The sequence below is a fragment of the Sorghum bicolor genome, chromosome 7 (genome assembly GCF_000003195.3).
Source record: "Sorghum bicolor cultivar BTx623 chromosome 7, Sorghum_bicolor_NCBIv3, whole genome shotgun sequence".
Taxonomy (NCBI): domain Eukaryota; kingdom Viridiplantae; phylum Streptophyta; class Magnoliopsida; order Poales; family Poaceae; genus Sorghum; species Sorghum bicolor.
This window is the reverse complement of record NC_012876.2, coordinates 7,010,659-7,024,889: the sequence shown is the minus strand read 5'-3', so window position 1 is coordinate 7,024,889 and position 14,231 is coordinate 7,010,659. Positions and strand designations below refer to the sequence as shown.

Genomic DNA, 14,231 nt, shown 5'->3' with positions numbered 1-14,231 from the left:
TCACCGCAATGAACTGGATGATCTAGCTAGCTTCGTTCATATCAGTCCTGAAATGGAAGCTTGTATATGTATATATGTCCTTTATTTAAGGAGTATATATATAAGTGGACCGTGTGATGATCTAGCAGTGTGTCACGTTGACGTGCATGACTACTCATCAGCTTGATATTTGAAAGAGTTGTAGATCTTGATCATTTGATGAGGTGCATACTACTACTCTATTCCTCTATTCCTTCATCGAGTCATTGACTGAGCAAATTAAAATGTGGAAGCCACTCATCAACTTTTGCTTTGATCTGTTCAGCATGGATGAATAAGAATCGAAGGAACCTGACCTATGCAATATACGTGCACTGGCTAGGCACAACAATAATAATATTTCTCTATTCTGGCAAAGGTTGTACATTTCCTTTAGGTTGTTATATGAAACAGAATACAATAAAGAGATGACGACGCAGTGGTCAAAAGCTAGTTTTTACACATCGTTTATTTTTATTTGATAATTACGTAATACAACACAATATGCACCCACACTCACCCCTACAAACACACATATACAAATCTTATCTCTATATGAGCACCACCGAAGGACTAAGCTGGCAGATCTCAAAATTCACAAAGGCACCACAGGCACCTCGATGTCAACAGAGATGTCGCATACCACTAAAAGCATAGCACTATTAAGTCCTAGAATAAAACCATAAAAATATAAGCATCCGTGTCAAATCGATGACATAAACCCGGGCCGGGTCAGCAAGTTCCACCCCAATAAGGAACCGAGGATCAGTTACAAATGCTAATTTTTAATTTGAAAAGGCACTATTTTCCTATATAGATATTAAATCTCTATCTCTATCTCTATCCTTTGTCTCTATCTACCTTTCTTTTTCTAAAATATATTAAACAGTGAAGAGTTTCTTTGAATATGCTTTTTCTATTCCTAAATGACCTGTGGACCTTCGTGAATCCTCTTGTTCTCTGAACCATCCTCAAGTCTCTTCATTGGTTTTTTCCGGTTTCCTATCTTTTTTTTGTCATCGTTAGGTTTCTTCATTTATTTTTATCTGATTTATTTCACTAAGTTACTGTATAAGCGGTTCGCAACCTCTTTCTACATGTGGTTTGGCGAACCGCCTGCGCTGGTGGCTTGTGAAAATAATTTTTTCACAGGCCAGTAACTGTTTCTACAGGCGGTTCAGTTATGTTAATCGTGTAGAAATGTATTTAGAAAAACAATTAGGAAAAATACGAAATCGGCTTTTAAAAATAGGAAAAAAATATTTTAAGGGAAGGCTCATTGACTAAGTCACAAGTCACGCATTTTTTCGCGTAAAATCGCGTGCTACGTAGCCGGTGAGATTCGAACCTAAGACCTCACCCTCGCGCTTAACCTCCTCTACCACTCCACCTATCACACAATTATGTCTACATTAGAGTTTACTTCTCCACATATTATCCTAAATCGAGCATACATTGGTTATTTGAGGCCCTAAACGGATTCAAATGGAAAAGTTGTCAACTACAAGATTTCATAGCTTTTTAAGATCTACAACTTTTATATTGGTAGTTTCTCCATCCGAGGTCATTTACAAAATTTGAATTTTAAATTTGAGAAATTCAAACGTTGTTTTCGATGACAAGATGATCTCAAATGAAAAAATTATCAACTACAAAATTTCATAACTTTTCGAGATCTATAACTTTCATTTTGATAGTTTTTTCAAACGAGGTCATTTGAAAAGCTCAAAAAAAATCAATTTCAAATTATTTTTATAGGCGGTTTCTTAAGAAACCGTCCGTAGAAATATAATTTTTAGTGAAAATCGCCTATAGAAATACATGATTTCTATAGACGGTTTTCTTAGAAAAAGCGCATGTGAAAATCCGTTTTCACTGGTGGTTTTTGAGTTGGGCCCGCCGATTTCTTTTTACAGACGTTTTTAATTGAAGCCGCCTATAAAAATAAAATTCCGCCGCCAGCATAGAGCGGTTCTGTACTAGTGTTTTTACTTGCCGCCATCAAGTTTATTCATTCATTTTTCCATACATGTACAATCCAAATATGATATATTCAATAATTTAGTCTAAAGAGAAAATTAAGAAAAGAGGGGGAAGGGAAATATAAAATCATAGTCATTGTAGGTCTAGTTGTAGGCATATGTCCCACCATGTATTCTTGAAGAACTAGGTGTAGTTGTAGGCATGTGTCCCACCATGTATTCTTGTGAGTATATGGATGGGTGGCTTGTGTTTAGCTTCCCATACATAGGTCAACATTCCTGTAAGTACTACAATGGCCCAAATGCTTGGCATGTGCAACAATGCCGTGGCCTCAACTATGGTGGAGCTCCTAGGGTCGGGGATAGCGGATGAGGACCAAGATAGGAACAGAGATTACGGTGGTTGTAATCCTTGGATTGGTGCAAGAGAGATGAAATGTTACCAGTCGGAAGACAGAACGGAGGGTGGGCAATGGAAATTTTCATTATATCAGTTCAAAAGTTCACCCAACAGTGATGCTCTGCTATCACTACCAGTTCAATGATTAACCTGGCAGTGATCGTGTGCTACCACTACTGGCTTATTGTCTAAACTAGAAGTGATGCTCAGCTATCAGTGCCGGTTTAAAGATTCACCCAGCAGTGATAGTTAGTGATTTTTCCCTATGTGTACAATGTTGACTAATTCACCCCAAACCCCCACGTCCCTATCAAGAGCATCCGACACCCATGTAATCGTCGGTTTTGGCCAACATGGAGACCCTGTTGGAGATCCTTGTTGTAGATGGCATCCCAATCCATGTCATCTATCTCACTGGTAAGCTCCTAAGACCGAAGCCCTCTAATCGATTGCAACAAGTGTGGGTGCTATAAGGTGTTAGTGTTAAAGGTGAAGAAGAAGAATGGTCCCAACTATGGATGCAACTTCTAGAAATGTCTAGATCATAAGGTTAGGTTTTCATCGTTTTTGACTGAGTTCTACCCATTTCTTGTGATTTTCATTAGAACTTCATGTTTTGTTGTTCTCTTTCATTGGGATGGTAGTGGATCCCCTTTCTGGTATTAGGAGGAAGAATATATTGATCTCCTAGAAATGTTGCCCAAAGAGGTTGAGAGTACACCTATGCATGGAGAGGTGAATCAAAAGAATGTCGTAGATGAAGCTCTCACAAAGAGTTTGTATCTTTTAGCTAAAACTAGAGGAGGAATCCATGTTCTATTGAAGTCTATTGTAATTCTAGTTTGTTTAGTGCTAATTGGGATTGTCAATAGTGTAGCTTTCGCCTAAATGTTTTGTTTCATATTCTGTTTACTGCTATTAATGAGATTGTCCATTGTTGACACCTAAGTGGTAAACGGATAAACTGCAAGCGTACGATAGATAATGTAGCCTTCACAGAGAGTATTCCAAGTATTGTATTTCCACGAGAAATGTGAAGTGAACTAACTAAGGATCAAGACCGTCCTACGATGATACAAAAGAGCATATGGAACTTTGGGTAGAGTGGATATCTAGATAGCAACGATATCTGGTAAAGATAGTAGTTATAAAGGGAACTTCACCCACCTTCTTATAGGAGGCGATAGGTGAGACAATAGGGAATGAAACCCTATCCGAAGTGGCTACCTTGTTATTGGGGCCCTACCTTTTAAGAACTTGCATACAACATGTGGTGGACCACAAAGGCTAGATAGGGTTGTCACCACCTATTAGCTACCACTAACAATCCGTGCAACAAGTGGTCTACACAAGCAAGATATAGCCTAGGCACCATGTCTACACTACACTTACTACTCTTACCTTGTGCAACTAAGTTCCCTTAGAAAGGCTAGAGAATTGTACTAAAGTAAAGCGGTATACATGTAAGAAGGCCTATATAACTACTAGTCACTGTTTGCCTAAATGGCCCTTTAGACCATTCGAATGCCATGTAAATGCTACATAGTGGTACACCGATCCCATTTAATCATCTGTTTAGTCCGTTTAATTGACCATTTAGCTTGTTTAATGGACTGTTTAGCCTGAATAATGGCTAAACATCAGGTGACCGACTGTTTACCATTTAGCATTTAGGAAAACATTACTACTAGTAGATATAGAATACCAAATACTATAAAGATCTCAGATGAGTCACTTACAAGAAGAGTGCATTTGTTGAGGTATAGCTTGAAGAAGACACCAAACAGGCCTAGCTCTTCTCCTCACTCCCCTCACTCTCTCCCTAGTCTCATAGCACTACAGCAAAGCTTCATTAAAAGCTACTAGAGACTAGTTTACACTAATGTGTCATGAATGAGAGTGAATGTCTAGGGGTATTTATAGGTGGAGGTGGAGCCTAGAGCCACATCAGCGATCTATGTGACCTCCATCAAGCACCATTAGATCAAACCACCATTAAATCAAAGGCTAGGATCATGGGACTGCATGGAGGCATGCACTAAGTTGGTGTGTGCAAGATAGATGTTGGGAACCACAATAGGGAGGTAGGCTAACCTCCCTATGATAGGTAGGCCATGTGACTAGTTTCTAAAAGGTGTCCCCAAGTGTCATAGTGCAGGTTTGATACTTTAGTCATGCTAGATGCATGCTTCGTTGTGGGCCCATGAATCCTAGCTAATAAGAGAAAAGAACCTTGGGATCCAAGATTGCAGATTGACTCTAGAGGTGTTTGGAGGATCATGGGAGGCTTGAGAGGGGGTAGTGGACCATATGTAGGTCGAGCGACCTGCATTTGGAGTCTACAGCCACCCAAAGTCCATGTGTTATGTACCTACAAGCAAATAATGGCATGTACATGTGTAATCAAGTTGTATGTGTACCTAAGTCACTATGATTTTGCTTGTTAGCTCCCAGAAATAGTGTTTTGTTGATGGTTTTGATGGTGTAAAATCATGGTGAAATTACCATCAACATCCATATTGTATGTCCAATATAGATAGTGTATAATCTAGTTTTAAGACACATTCCAAATAAATAGACAGTGTGTGATGTACATAAGACATTTCAAATATAGGCAACAACATATCTACTTTTAAATAGCAGTGAAATATCACTCTCGGTTCTATTGTTCAATCGACAATTATGCTTAATATCAATGTTGGTTCTTCTATTCAACTGGTATTGATGTTATGCTATCATCGCCGATTCAAAGATTCACATAGTAGTGATAGGTAGTCCATGGATTTATTTTTGCCTATCGGTGTGCTTGGTTCGTTTCTTAGACAAGTCTAGTGAGCAAAACTAACATAGGCTAGCTCTAGCTAGCTTTAGGCAACGCAAGCAGCACATGTTTAGTTGCTTGTACTTGCTAAACTGGGGTAGGAATTGGTGTGTTTGGTTGCTTTGTTTAGTTTACATATAGAATTGTCTCTTCCTTCAACTAGTAAGTTTACCCCTGTGAGGACATTAGTCAAACAGGTGGTAGGCATGCGAGCATGGCAGCACATTGGCTAGAGAACCTCCTCCATCCCACCTTGGTCTGCGCTGACGCATGAAATGATGATGCCTCTCCCTTTCTCTACCCACTGACCTGGCACCATCCCTCCACAGGAGAACAAACATGTGAGCACCATGGCCGTGAGTAGGGAGAAGGAGCCCTTGCTCTACCCACTGAGCCGGCACCATCCCTCCATAGGAGAACAAACATCTGAGCACCATGGTCGTGACTAGGGAGAAGAGAGAGACGTGGTGGTAAGCTAAGCATGGAGGAGGCTATCACCATTTTGCACCGTTGGCCATAGCCACACAGGCTCACCCTATCGTTATCGTTGTAGAGGCACAGAAGAACGTGTCCGCCTGCCTGCACCATGGTCGCATGAGGAGCCACCTGTACAAGCTTGCACATCCACGCCGCCAATATCTGAAGACAGGCAAGATTGGGAGGAGCTCGGCATGGCGTGGTGCTCAACGGTCAAGCCAAGGGAAGAAGAATACAGGGAGCTTGAGCCGCACTGTAGCGACCTGCAGCGTTCCGCGTGAGATCTAGTCGAGGTAAGAAGAAGACAACGGTGTGGCGATGATCGGTGGTAGCAGAGCAACAACACGATGGTCAGCAGTCGGAGCGGCCTGAGCATGGAGAAGATGGAGGAGCCACCGGCATGTCCACACGAGAGCGGACGTGGAGCGGCGGCGTGAGAGCGAGGACGATCGGCGTCCATGTGAGAGGTGATGCGAGTGGAGGTGAGGGGAGCACTAACTAACCCTAAACCCAAGTTGGCTCTATGGAGCCTGGCTAGGCAGTAACCTAGGGAACCAAACACATCCTATGTGTATGATGTTGGCCACTTAATAAAATCATTTGAATGTTTTATGACAATCATATACACTAGACATTAGAGTAAAATTATATATATGATAACATAGACATCAGAATTAAATTATAAATATGATAACAAAGGCTTTAGAATAAAATTATATACACGGTAACAAAGATCTTAAAATAAAATTATATGCATGATAACAAAGACTTTTTTTGGAAAATGTACAATACTTTGACCAGGCAAATCTTAGCATAGAAGTCTACAAACACATTATAATATTTCCACCTCAGAAATAATCTTCTTGCAATAGAGTGGAGTCTCAACGGTGCAAGAACATGACGGAGGAGATGGAGTTAGCTGCCATGAAGCCTATGCCTCAGTCGGGTCACGGATGAGCCAATTCCTTCTGTGCCACTAGAAATTTTGTGACTTCTCTGTGTGCCATTGAAATCGCTGAATTTCCTTATCAGCCATTGCAAACAAAAAAAAATATCCCATGTATGCCACTTTTGACGTGTTTCGCTAGTCTTTTGGCGGACAAAGGCATTGAACAAGCATTTATAATGAAAATCTTAACGATGAACCAAAATCTATCATAGAAGATCGATTTCTATGACGACTGTTTTTTGTCATCATGGATAGGGATGAAAACGGATCGGATACGGCACGGATATCACCGATATCATATTTGTTTTCATATTTCTGGTCGGATTCGGATTCGAATACGGATAATATCAATCATGTCGGATAAGATAAGATTAGATGTCGACATCATAAATATACGATTTAAGTATTGGGATACGGATACGGTATCGGATGTTGAATATTCAGTCTCAGATACGGACAGATTTAAACCACTCTAAACAAATTCGGTCTCGAATACGGTCGGAAAATATCCGTACCGTTTTCATCCCTAATCATGGATACTTGGTGACGATCCTCTGCCATTGTCGATTAATGATGAAATTAGATATCTCCACAAAATTTCACCACTGAATGACACAAGGTTTCATTGATCACACATGCAACTCTTCCTACTTATCAGTGACGATCTGCTTTAGAACTGTAGTGAACAACAATTCTTCAATAAAACCAATTTTCAACAACAAAGTCCTAGACTCTATTGAGAACTACACCTTTAGTATATATCATGTCCACATCAGATGTTGTTTATAAATTTCAAAATCCAGAATTAAAAACAATATTTTGGAACTCTAAATAGTGTTTAATAATTTTCACGGTTATTGAGACTATCTGAATAGGCCGATCTCTGGCATGCTAGCTCTTTTCTTGCTTTTTTAGTTAGTAACAATTTCTTCCTACCTGTAGTGGTTGTTACCTCTACCTGTACTGGTACTTGTCCACACAGTACCTGTAGTAGTTGCCGCCGCTCCCCCCCCCCCCCCCCCCCCCCCTCTCCTGTTGTTAAGTCTCTGTACCCCCTTTGTTGCCTTTATTTATAATGAAAATAAAAAAATAGGTAGAGAACTCCCTGCTGACCCTTTAAAAAAAAGCAATTTGTTCCTACCTGTAGCGGATGACACGTGGGCCCATGCTCTTTTTTCCCCTACCCACGTGGCTTAGCTCGGTTGCACCTACGCCGCTGTTCGGCCAAGCCGAATTAAAGAGGATGTAAAAAAAAGGTTCATAAGCTAATGAAAGGATTCGAACCCAGACCAATCAAATAGAAACAAGTGTACACAGATTACTGCACATATTTAGGACTCTAAATAACTTCAAATAAAAAGCTTTTCAACAATAGAGTTCTACACTTTATAGAGAACTACATCTGATATGTACCATGTCAATGTCTCAGGTTGTTTACCGTTTTTAAATTTTAAATTTCAAAATCTGTGAACTATTAAAATAATTTTTAGGACTCCAAATAGTTTCAAATTAAAATCTTTTTTAACTATAAAGTTGTAGATTGTGTTGAATTTTACAATTTTAATATAAAGTTCATGTTAATCTGAGTTTATATGAAAAAGTTAGAATTATTTTTATACAATTGTCAAAATCAAAATTAGAGGAGAAAACTAAATAAAAAATTGGAAAAATACTCGACCACATGAACTTTTATTATAGCAGCTAAGGACATATCACTAAGCTACAAGGCCATTGTTGATTCATTATATTTTGCACATTTTTTATACTGAGAAGGCATATACTCAGCCAGGCCACCCTGCACCCAAGCAATTCCTTGCGCTGACAGGGCGGTCCCACTAGACCGTCATGGCACTACGGGAGGGAGTGGCTTCCCCTAGTGCCAAATGCACTCGGAGAAGCCTTCCCCGAGTGCAACACTCGGGGAAGAGCCTCCGGGGTATCTCTTCACGGGAAAGACGTCTTCTCCGAGAGCCGAAAATTATGCACTCGGAGAAGGCTTTCCCGAGAGCCGTTCTAGCACTCGGGGAAGAATTAATGTCGTTGGTTGCCAGCCGGCGCCGTTACCTTCTTATTATTATTTTTTATTTTCTTCCCCGAGTGCAACACTCGGGGAAGAAACCCTCTTCCCCGAGTGCTGCAGCCCAGGCACTCGGGAAAGCCACTTTGAAAATCTTTTTTTATTATTTTTTGCTTTTCCATGTAAACAACAAAGCATATATATATATATATATATATATATATATATATATATATATATATATATATATATATCATAAACTATAAATCAACAGTAATATATCACAAACCATATTTATATATATTTATATCACAAACGACCAAATTTGTACGAAATTCACAATATATTACAAACCACACATTCAAAAGTACACATTATTCCAAGTTCACAAGTTCAATACATAAAAACGACTCCGAAGATGGCTCACGTTGACGGTTCAGTGTGCGATGCCGGCGAGGGCTGGGACGCCCCAGCTTGTGATCCCGGCGTGGCGAAGCAGTGCAGGCACGACCGCAACACCGGCGAAGGCGATCAGGGTCACCAAGGTGCTTTGGGTCCCATCCGACAGGTCCTGCTCTACAAATAAGAAACACATCACAACATAATAAATACTAGTGAAGAGCGCGCGCCCTTGCGCGTGGAATCAACAAGCAAATGTTAGGCAAAAGATGTGTCTTCAGTTTTGGCATGGTATTAGGATCAGGGAGAGGAAATGAACACGGTTATGTTGTCGCGGCCATATCTATCATACAGAGCGATTACACAAGCTTAGTGATTATTTTATATACATTTCTCTGGCAACCTACAGAAGCTTAGGGGCATCAAAGATCCATTTTCTAATGACACGAACACATACAACTGTCTTTCTTGTTGTATTTGCTATTTCTATCTTTCAGTCAATAAAAGTTCAGTAGGGGCAACCCCTTCTGTTAACATCAAAAAAAAACTGTGACAAAAAGAAAATGCTATATCTGCATCCTGGGCACCTGCAGAGGTCCATATAATCTGTTTAGTTTCATAAGAAAAAGCGGTGACTATCTAAAGAGGTGTACAGGTCCATATATATGTAAATTATGGGTCATAACCTGTGATCTATAAGACAATGGAGCAGAAGGAGCAGTATGTTTTTGTGGTCTACTATACTGAAGTTGGATTTAGCAATAACAAAGGTACCCTAATTTGATAACAAAAAGAGCAGTATCTGATTGCGGGCAATGAAAGTAGAGGAGACCAAAGCATTATCATGCAAAATTTTAACTACTCAACAAAGAATAGACATACATACATCTCTGTAGATTCTTTTTTTCACACATACATACAAAAGTCAACTTAGATATATATAGCATATATTGAGATGGCAAATAAATTGATACATTCAGATATATATGAAATATCTTCAGTTCTGGTCATGCTTTATTATCAGATATTTCGGGAAGGAAAAAAGGAACTGTCGCATGAGCAGGACTCTGAAATCCAAAACATGGTATGCAGGGCTGAAAACTAATAAAAGAAAGATGAACTAAACACAAGAATAGAAGGTAACATTTAGGTGCCAACTGCCAAGCATGCAGCCTATGAAGTTCTATTTTTCAAAGGATCAGCTCATATATTTAAGGGGAAGTTGTCAAACAAATATGTGACCTGCACAAATATCATCACCTGCACCAGAGGCATGCACCCCATCTCATAATTGAACTGCGTGGGTCTAGTATACAGGTTTTAATCCGACCGATTTTCCCAGTGATCATGGATACTAAGAATAAGTTGTGATCTGCAGTAGCCTCGGAAGCGCCAAACCCAGACTATTTTCCCAGTGTGCAGCTTGCATTGTAAAGGAAAGGAAAATCATATTTGTGAAGTGGATAAAAGAAAGCAAGGAATGTAGGAAAATCTAGAGAGCAAAACTGAGACAAAAAATAAAGGGAATTAGAAAGCTACAACCTATATGACACTAAGATTGCAGGATAAAATATAGGGAATCATATTTCATTGTATATCTGTCATCATAAATCAGAAAAAGATTCTTTTCATTTGTTTGCTCATTCGCTCTTATAAACCTGTAACACCCAAAAATTTACAACTTTTGAAATAGGTGAAAAATGATTTAATTTTATATTTTTGTGCTCATGAAACATAGGAAAATAATATTTTTCATTAAGCTAAAAATATATCATAAGTTTAGTAATATGGTTGTGCATTCATGCTGGAAAATTCATTTTATTGTGATGAGTGATTTGACCAAAGATCAAAAATATTTCAAACATATTTTAAATGGATTTGAAAAGGGCTTGAAAGAAAAGAATTTAAAAAAAAAGAAAAGGGAAAAACCTTCCCCATCTGCATTCTGGCCCGAAGGCCCAGTCCTTCCCCTCCCCTTTTCCCCCTCTGGCTTGGCCCAGCAATGCAGCAGCAGCACCCCAGCCCAGCGCAGCAGCAGCTTGGCCCAGCTCGCCCACAGCGCAGCCCAATCGGCCAGGCCGCACGCGCGCTCACCTCCTTGGCCCACTGACGGCCGGGGCCCACTCGTCAGTCGCGCCCCTTTCCCCTACCTCCGGCCGTAATCGAGCAGGACTCTTTCCCAACCGAAACCGATCGCAGCAAGCTGTGATTTCTTGCCTTTTTGCAAGAATCAAGCTCCTATAAAAGCCCAGATACTTTCCCCGCACGCCTCCTTTCCCTCTGTCCACGCAAGAAGCCGCCCTGGTGGCGATTTTGGATCTCATCGAGGAGTAGGAAACGCCGCCGTCGTGGAACCTTCTATCCATGGCCGTGTCAACGAAATCGATACTATGCCGAGCTTCGGATAGAGGTGACGAACATGCCGAGCCCTTCCTTTCCCTCTCTAGCGCGATCTTTTGCTCTTAATTCTTCGCCGAACTCTTTGCAGGAGCCGATGTCCGCCATAAGCCCGACGCCGACCGTTTCCGAGCCTCTTGCCGAGGTTTTGTGCCCGGGGTAAGTTCGCACGAGGCTCTGCTTTGACCCCCTGCCCTCGGTTGATTGAATGGTGCTCGGAGTCGTTCAAACCGAGAACTCCGGCGAGGGTCGTCAATGGCGCCGCCGCGGGGAGCATAGCTCCGGCGAGGTGGCCGGCTGTTTTCTTCCCTGCGCGATCTCAGCCGTCGGATCTAAAATCTACGGCTCAGATTAAAACATAACAGTTCGGCTGCGATTTTGCTAAAGAGTCCCTGGAATTTTCCAGGAATCAACCCGCACTCCTCAGCGCTTTCTATAGATTACGTTTTCTAAGTTGGAAAGCGTACTTTAGACCGGTTTAGCTCAGATTTCGCTTTCTGATATTTACAATTTTGCCACTGTATCCGTTTTAGCCATAAAATCTTCGTTTTAAATCCGTTTTGACCCATTCAAATTGCGTTAGATTCATGATCACGAGCTCTACATGTTAGTAACATTGTTTTCTCAGTTTGAAACTTTTTATTTTCGTGACCCTAATTAATTAATTACTTTTCTATATGAAAATCTTAGAAAATTTATAACTTCTCCGTTTTAATTCCGATTTTCGTGATCCTTACGTTTGTGTGATCGTAGCGCTGCGTAGAATATTTCACAAACTTTTATATTTGTTTTACCACTGTTTGGTGTATTGTTCTGATTATATCTTGTTTGCTTCGTGTATGATTGTCTACATTGGATTGCGTGTTGTTGATTGATGATCGGGTATAGACGGTGAGCGATACGTTGGTGATCAAGGTCAATCTTTTGACGACCAGCAGCAGACTCAGGAGAGCTTTGATCAAGGCAAGTATAACTTGGGATTATCCTTGTTACCTATACACAATTAATACAATATTTATCATATGCATGTGTCCATCTTGATGACCTTAGCAAAATCATAGATGATTGTTATCCTGAATTCCTTGTTGCCTATTTGGATATGCATTTGGATAGTTCTTGCTAGTGCTTGATAATAATCCATGATCTTGTAACATGAATATTTGGATATAAAATAAACAATAAAATAAGCTTTCTAGCAACTTGAACATAAAGGGTGGAAAGAACTCTAGCTTTTGCTAGATTGATCTTGACCCTCCATAAGGACTTATCCCTTGGCAAAAGCTGGGACAACTCGTACAACCATGAGGGCTACATGGCTCTGGTTTTAGCTCAGTATGAGGATCTTTTTCTAGCTTGTTAGCGGTTACCTTAAATGGCGTAAGAATGGCTAGACACGTTGGGTATAGTGTGGCCTCTGTCCATGTGTATAGGCTGCGGGTTATGTGCCATGGAAGGGGGGCTCTATATCTGCCTGCCGAGTGAATCTAATGGCCCTAACTTGTTAGACAAAACCTTTGAAAGGCTTCATAGTGATCCCTGCCGACCTCCCTTGGAAGGGGGTTAAGAGACTTGCAACCTCGGGTGAAAGGGTAAATCACGACTCATGGGTAAAGATGTACAACCTCTGCAGAGTGTTAAATCTGGTATACTAGCCGTGCCCACGGATACGGCCGACTCGGAAAACTGACGGAATAGATGGACACTGATGAACATGATTAATAACGATAAATGATGGTTTATTATGTTGTTTATATGTGTTATTCTTAATTCTTGTATACATTGATCATGTGGTTATGGGATTAATTATGCTACCTTGATATTTGCTATCCAATGATTAAACATGCTATCCATTATTAAAAGCTAAATGCAGTCAAACCAGTGTCAACTATTTGAGCCTCATGAACCCCTGGTTACGCTTGTTGAGTACGATATGTGCTCACTCTTGCAATTTTCCCCACACTTCAGGAGTTGCTTTAGGCTTGTGATCAACCAGTCAGTTTGATCCTGTGGAGAGGAGTTAATACCCGAAGTTTGGAGTTGTCTATCCGCTTTTTGTTATCAAAGGTTATCTCTTTTATACTAAGTACGTTATATATTTATGCATTGTCTTTTGATATTACCCCTTATTTGTAGCTATATGTGAGATTTGGTTTCTAAAACTCACATATGGTGCATATCTGGTTTTATCCTTAAAATCGGGTATTACAAAACCTACAAAACTTCTAACACTATTAAGGAATATGGGAGTAGCATCATAGGATTCCATTAGTCAAGTAAGCAGTTGGATGCAACATCTCAAAAGAAAGGTCACTGAAGAGGGGGTATGGATGACAAAAAACATGTCATAAATCATAGCCCGTATATGAATTAGTTTTCTTTTTGTCATGACCATCAGAAGTAGAATTGGAATTATAATCTTTAGATAATATCATCACTGCTAAATTAGTCACATGAATGCACTATGTAACAAAGACAACAGAATAAATATTGGCATTGTAATTTGGAACATATGACATTAAAGTTATTACTACAAATGTGTAAGCCTGCCTTTAACTATGCTAACAAGTAAAAGAAATGCCTCACTTCTCAAATAAATTAATTTCTGCAGAAAGAGATAAGTGCAAGCCATGCCTAACTTCTACCAATCCACCATAGTCTATCAGTTAGACTTATTCAATTTAGAATGATTCAAATAAATGAGAACATATTATTTCTATAATTAAAATACAAGATTTTTATCTTCTTGTAATTGAACAATTGCTATGGTACAC

General features: G+C 40.0%; 1 long non-coding RNA gene across 1 annotated transcript; it reads right to left on the bottom strand.

The window, feature by feature from the left end:
* LOC110437187 lies at positions 8,953-13,923 on the bottom strand. Its single transcript, XR_002455384.1, has 3 exons — positions 13,672-13,923; positions 10,324-10,721; positions 8,953-9,240 (listed from the first exon to the last, which is right to left on the bottom strand). It is a non-coding gene; the product is annotated as an uncharacterized LOC110437187 (long non-coding RNA).